The sequence below is a fragment of the Glycine soja genome, chromosome 4 (genome assembly GCF_004193775.1).
Source record: "Glycine soja cultivar W05 chromosome 4, ASM419377v2, whole genome shotgun sequence".
NCBI classification, from domain to species: domain Eukaryota; kingdom Viridiplantae; phylum Streptophyta; class Magnoliopsida; order Fabales; family Fabaceae; genus Glycine; species Glycine soja.
Window position 1 is genome coordinate 20,492,042 of NC_041005.1, and position 7,420 is coordinate 20,499,461.

Genomic DNA, 7,420 nt, shown 5'->3' on the forward strand with positions numbered 1-7,420 from the left:
CTGCCACGAACTATAATAATCATAATCAGACCACTAATTCCAATCAAACACAACAATCTCATTAATCTTAGTACAATCAGTATTCTCAGCACACTAATTTTCCTCAAGCCAATTTGACAAGTGTTCCTTCAACCCGTTCTTCGAGTTGGTATCCCAATTTAGGGGCCTCTCACCATGTCACAAATGTTTCTCAGAATATTCATCAAACCACTCCCTTTGAAGGACCAGACCAAATTACAATTGGTAATGGTCAAGGTTTGAATATGAACTCTTCAAGTTTATCCTCCTTCTCATTTCCTTTCAATCACAAAATTCCCCTTCTTCTTAATAACCTCTTATTTGTTCCTTCCTTTACAAAAATTTAATAAGTTTCAATCAATTCTGTAGGGATAATTTTGTACTTTTTGAGTTTCATTCTGAATTTTGTTTGGTCAAATCTCAAGTCTCTAAAAAGGTGTTCCTTAAATGGATGGTAGGTTGAAATGGCCTTTATCAATTCCCTAATTTGCTTCAGTCAGCGAGAAAACAACTCAAGCTCTCTATCATTGTCAATACCATTTTTGTTGTTGGCTCAATACCTATGCCAACTGCTTTTTCTCAAGATTTTGTTTCACCTAGTGTAAATAGAATCAATCCTAGTGTGTCTCATGTAAATACTCTTTGTAATAGTCCTCTTGCCTTGGCCACTTGCCAATCCAAATTAGGTCACCATAGTGGTGACACTATGAAACTTTAATCTAGATTATGTAATATTCGTATTATGAATAAAATAGGTTCTGATTTTTGTTTTCCCTGTTGCATTGGCAAATCTCATTGTCTTCCATCTTCCCCTTCTCTCACTGTATATTTTTATCCTTTTGACCTCATTTATACTAATTTGTGAGGTCCTTCACCTGTCTTGTCCAATAATGGTTACATCCATTATGTAACCTTTGTTGATGCTGACACTCGATTCACTTGGCTTTATCTGTTGAGAAATAAATTTGAGACTATTGATCTATTCAAATAGTTTCACACTTTAGTTAAAAGTCAATTTAATTTACCTATAAAAGTTATTCAGTCTAACTAGGAGTACAGACCCTTTACTAAATTTCTTGTAGAACTTAATGTGCAACACAAATTGATCTGTCCCCACACTCATCATCAGAATGGAGTTGTGGAAAGGAAGCACAAACACATAGTTGAAATTGCCCTCACTATTTTATTTGAAGCCTCTATGTCTCTTGAGTATTGGGATCGTGTTGTTACTTCTGTTGTGTATCTTATCAAGTGTCTTCCATCATCCTCTATTAATCAAGAGGTGCCTTATCAAAAATTGTTCAACAAACTCCTAAATTATAAGTTCCTAAAAGTGTTTGGATGTGCTTCTTATCCTCTCCTACCACCCTACAATTAGAATAAGCTTCAACCAAGGTCTCAAGAATGCCTTTTTTTAGGCTATTCTCTCTCTCACAAGTATAACAAGTGCCTGGCTGAAGATGGAAGGATGTATATTTCAAAGGATGTGATATTCATGAGTTGGCTTTTCCTTTTCCTAAGTTGTTTGGAGAAGCAAACTCAGTATCCTCCACTACTACTGCTATTGTTTCTTCCTCTCAACAGCTCTTAATTGTTTTTTCTACACATTGTAGAAGCAAATGACTTTGGTGTTTTGATGATGATCATGATGATTTAATTCAAATGATGAAAATGGGCTTTTAAAGTTTAAATTCAAGACAATGGTTCAAGAATACAAGCCACAACATCAAGATGATCACTAGTATTTTAGGAAGGGAATTCCTAATTGATATAGCAAAAGGTTTGGCCAAGTAATGCATGTTAAAAAGTGTTTTTCAAGAGATTTACTCTCTGGTAATCGATTACCAGAGGATGTAATCGATTACCAGTGGCCAAAAATGATTTACAACAGCTACTAAATATTTGAATTCAAATTTTAGACTGTGTAATCGATTACACAATATTGGTAATCGATTACCAGCAGTTAATGAACATTTTTATTCAAATATTAAAACCTGTAATCGATTACACAAATCCTGTAATCGATTACCAGAGGAGATTTTCAGAAAATAACTTCCAAGAGTCACATATATTCAAATGGTTTATGAATGGCCATCAAAGGTCTATTTATATGTGACTTGGAAACACGAATTGTGAGAGAGTTTTCATTGCCCAAAAAGTTTTATCCTCTCAAAAGATTAAGAGAGTTTTTCTGAATTGAAATGTCTTATCCTCTCAAAGATTCCTTGGTCAAACACTTGCATATTCAATAAGGAATTGTGATTGATCTTCATTGTACGATCTATCTCTTTCAAGAGAGATTTCCTCTTCTCTTCTTCTTACTTCTGAAAAGGGATTAAGAGACCGAGGGTCTCTTGTTGTAAAAGAATTTTGAACACAAAGGAAGGATTGTCCTTTTGTATTCTGAACTTGTAAAAGGATTTTACAAGAGAGTGGAAAATCTCAATTGGGTTGCTTGAGGACTGGACGTAGGCACAGGAAGTGGCCGAACCAGTATAAATCAAGTTTGCATTTCTCTATTCCCTTAAACTTCTTTTATTTATTACTATTTATCTTTGGCTTGAAAGAAGTTTATTTTGAATTGTCTTTTGAGTAATTCATGTTAAGGGTGAATTGTTAATCTAAAAAGAGAGAGTAAAATTTTAATTGGGGAATAGTTCTTGTTATCTTAATTCAACCCCCCCTTCTTAAGATAACTGAGGCCATTTGTCTAACAAGTGGTATCAGAGCAGGATTCTTGTATAAAGTTTAAAAACTTCAAGAATAGATATGGTCTCATCCAACCTTCCATTTCTTGAGGGAAATTCTATTAATAGGCCTCCTATGTTCAATGGCGAGGGTTATCACTATTGGAAAACCCGAATGCAGATCCTTATTGAAGCCATAGACTTAAATATATGGGAAGCCATTGAAGTTGGTCCTTTTATTCCTACAAAGGTAGTGGGAAATGCAACTATAGAAAAACCAAGAGAAGAATGGAATGATGATGAAAGAAGAAAGGTTCAATACAATTTAAAGGCCAAAAATATAATCACTTCTGCATTAGGCATGGATGAATTTTTTAGAGTCTCAAATTGTTAAAATGCAAAAGAAATGTGGGATACATTGCAAGTAACCTATGAAGGCACAACTGATGTCAAGAGATCTAGATTAAACATTCTCACACATGAATATGAACTGTTCAAAATGTTTCAATATGAGACCATAGAAGATATGCAGAAGAGATTTACTCATATAATTAATCATCTTGCATCATTGGGAAAAATATTTTCTAATGAAGATCTTATTAACAAAGTGTTGAGATGTTTAAGCAGGCAATGGCAACCAAAAGTAACAGCAATTGCAGAATCTAGAGATCTCACTAATTTGTCTCTTGCCACTCTCTTTGGAAAACTTCAAGAACATGAAATGGAACTTATGAGACTCCATCAACATGAAGAGAATGATATAAAGAGAAAAGGAATAGCACTCAGAGCCTCATCATCTTTTATTCAAGAAGAAAGTGACAAAGAGGACTTGACTGAAACAGAAGAAGAAGATGATGATTTCAGACTCTTTGTGAAAAGGTTCAATAAATTTCTGAGAAACAAAAGAAATAAAAAGGAATCAAACATCAATACAAAGAAGAAATAAGAAGACTCCTCCTTATCCCCAACAGGCTATGAAAGTAATCAACCTGGGCACATGAGATTCGATTATCTTGTCTTTGAAAGAAGAATTGAAAAATCCGACAAGAGGAATCTCAAAGAAAAGAAAGAAAAGAAATCATAAATCACTTGAGAAGAAAATGACAAAAATTCTTCAAGTGATTTAGAAAAATAAAATCATAAATATGGGTATCATGATGAAAGACTATGAAAATGGAGAAGAGCAAAGGCGATACATTGATAGCAATTTCTCCAAACACATGGCATGCATCAAAGTTTATTCATATTTCTCCCCAAGATAAATGGATATGTGATTTATGGAGACAACAAACAAAGGCCACTTGATCAACAAGCCCAACAAGTAATATCAAATGATACCAACAGGTCACTTGTCTTTGATTGATTACTTTGATGATTTTTGTCTAACCTTTGATGATTTTTGTCTATGATTGTTAACTTTTGATTGAGTTTTTGATGCTCGTTTACTCCTTAAATATTTGATTGTCATTAATGTTTTTGATTGATAGTTATGTTGATTGTCTTTGATAATTGTTTTTTATTATGTTTTGATTATTGCTTTTGTTTGATTATGTTTAATTGTAAGTATTTGATTATATTTGATTGGCGTGTGTTAATTGTTTGATTAATACTTGTTTGAATGAATTAAATACATATTAGTGATGATGATTGATAATGTTAGATGGCCTCAGCATAAACATAGGTTATTTTAGAGGAACTAGCCTATGTAGGCACCGTCCTTGAAAGCTACCTTTCTAAGACGGTGGTTACATAAGCACTGTCTTAGAAAGTTGTCAGTTTTCTAAGACGGTGTCTTCTTACCCGTCGTTGAAAGTGTTATTTCAATGATGTTAGATTCTACGACAGTCAACAATCATTGTTGTATGCTATTTTCGACCGATGTAGAAAATCATTTTTTTTTTGTAGTGCAAGTTTGCGGAGAAACAGTCCATGATTATAGCACTATTGTCCATAAATATCCCATTGTGGCCAGCTAAGCCAGGAGATCCTTTAGAGGACCCATTGGTATTGCACTTTATCCAACCAGGAAGAGAGGTATTCCATATCACTTTTTTGACTGAAATAGGCTGCCTAAGGTGACCAACAACAAAATAAATTGTTTAGAATGGAAAATTTTGTCATCAAAGAAGAAATTTTACATTTAGAAGCATTGGCCAACAAGCAAACATTGGTTGTCACTAAGCTTATGGAAGACATAAGCGGAATCGATAAATTCTCAAATTTGATCTTGTTCCTGCAATGTCATATGACCTATAAGATGTTGATGATAGCTGCTATGAGATCATGCATTTATTGAGACCAATTCTTAGAGAAAATTTTCATAACATTAGAGAAGGAAGATTTGCCTATGGGAGAGTTAAGTACATCTCCAAGCCAGTCCCAAAGCTTTGCATAGCCACAATCAAGAAACAAATGCTGAGTGGTTTCATAATGACCTCCACAGAGACTACACATTGAGATTATATGACATTGCTTTTTTCAAAGATTGTGGTCTATTGGCATTTGTGGTGAAAGATTCTCCACAAGAGAAAAGCTTTGGATGGAGGAATGAGAGAATTCCAAATAAACTCTCCCCATGAAATCTGGTTAGCAATTGGAGACAAGAATAAGAAAGTATCTTTGAAAGATGGAGTTCCAGAGTCATGTGAACCCCAAATCACCTAGTCTTTGTCGGGGAAGAGAGAAATTATAGTATCTTTAGTTTGAGCAGCAATAGCTGAATAGTTATTAGCAAGAGGAGAAGGAATCAGCCAATTGCCATTATGAATGAAGTTCTTAATGGAAGTTGAGAGAGAATTTTGGAGATGATCTGGAATTGACATCAATTTGATTGTAGAATCAGTGAGCCATTTATCATTCCAGAAATTAATATTTTCACCATCACCAATCTGCCAAGAAGTGTTATCCAAAACAAATTAGAAGAAAGGTCAAATACCAAACCAAATGGAAGAAGATATATATGTCATGGTGGGGTTCTTGTTTCTCAAAGATCTTGCTCAAATGAGTTTAGCCCAGGGAGAATTAGAGGACAATGTCTTTCATCTAAGCTTCAACATAGCAACATTTTTATAGAGCAGATAGACTTGATTCGATGACCTCCTTCAAAAGTGGAAGAACAGACCTTAGCCTAAGAAACAGTCACCCGTTTCCAAACCGAGTCAATGTCTTCAAGTAAAGAAACTGGTTTTACCAACTGAACTCTTCTCGTGATTAATATAAGGAGACCTTTCCAAGAAGCAAGCCTGGTTTTAATTCTATCGGCAATTGGTTCAAAGTATCTCTTCCTTGGTTTTCCTAAGAAAATAAGAACCCCTGAGATAAAGAAAAGGCATTGACCATTCGATTGCTCCTTGAAGCCCAAAAGGTTGGCAATCGCCCTCAATCTGGATTGGGGAATGGAGCCAGAGAAAAATTTTCATTTCTCCAAACTGAAGATTTGAGTAGAAGCCTGGTCATATTTAAAAAACTAGTCCATGAGATTTTGAAGGTTCCTTTTAGTTCCTCTGCAAAAAATCATAATGTCGTCAGGATAAAAAACATGGGTTGGGGTTTACAAATCTCTGGGGCTGGCCATAGGAATTTGTGGCCAAAAGCAAGGTAGTTTATACCTAATTACATAAAGATTAGTGACATTCAAAAGCTTATAAGACTTTTAAAATAAAAGCCCAATCCATGGTATCAAAGCCTTCATAATATCAATCTTCAAAGCAATCTTCCCACCAAAGACTCTTTTTTTCAACATGTTAATTGCTTCAGAAGTAGTACAAACACAATCAAAGATTTTCTTCTCCTTAATGAAACCTTGTTGATTCAAAGAAATAAACTTAGGATCCACCAAAGAAAGCCTGTCTGTCAATTTTTTTTTAATTATCTTGAACTGATAATTAGCTAAAGCAATAAGTCTGAAATGCTCTATATGATCAACATTAGGAATCTTAAGTATCAAGACCACCAAGTTAGAGTTCAAATTTGGAAGCAACTAGCCTTCTTTGAAAAATTGAAGAGTCGCTTGAAAAACATCTTGCCCAAAAATTTCCCAAAACTTTTGATGAAAGTAACCCCCAAAACCATATGGCTTGGGAGCTCCATTGGCATTCATGGAAAAAAAATTGCCTTTTTGACCTCATCAAAAGAGGGCAGATTAGTTAGAAAAGATGTTGAAATAGAGGAGGGATGACTTGGTTGAAGTGACAAAAACACCATAAGAAGGGGGTTGAATTGAGGTTTTATAAAATTTTAATTCTTCTTTTAAAAACAAAGAGATTTCTCATGTAAGTTCAGAAAGAACCAGCTCAGAATGAAGAACTCTTTTGAGCTCAAAATAAAAATGCAAGCAGTTCAAAATGAAACTGCAAACAATTCTAAAAATAACATTCTTGTACAGATCTAAGATATGGTTTAAAAGAAAGTTATTTATTTGAAAAGCCTTTGATAAAAAAAGTTTGGTTTTCGATGTATTTGTGAAAAGACTATCTGGTTTAGAGCTTAATAAAAACAGTTAACAAATCTTGTTCAAAATCAAAACCAAGAGAGGTAAGAAGAAAAATGCATAGTGATTTTTATACTAGTTCACCCTAACCTTGGGCTACGTCTAGTCCCCATCCTTCAAGATGAGATTTCACTAAAACGACCAGTCACTGCTGAACCAACAACCATTGGTTTTCAACAACCAACCAGTACTCCCACTAGACTTCAAATCTAGTATCAACAAGACC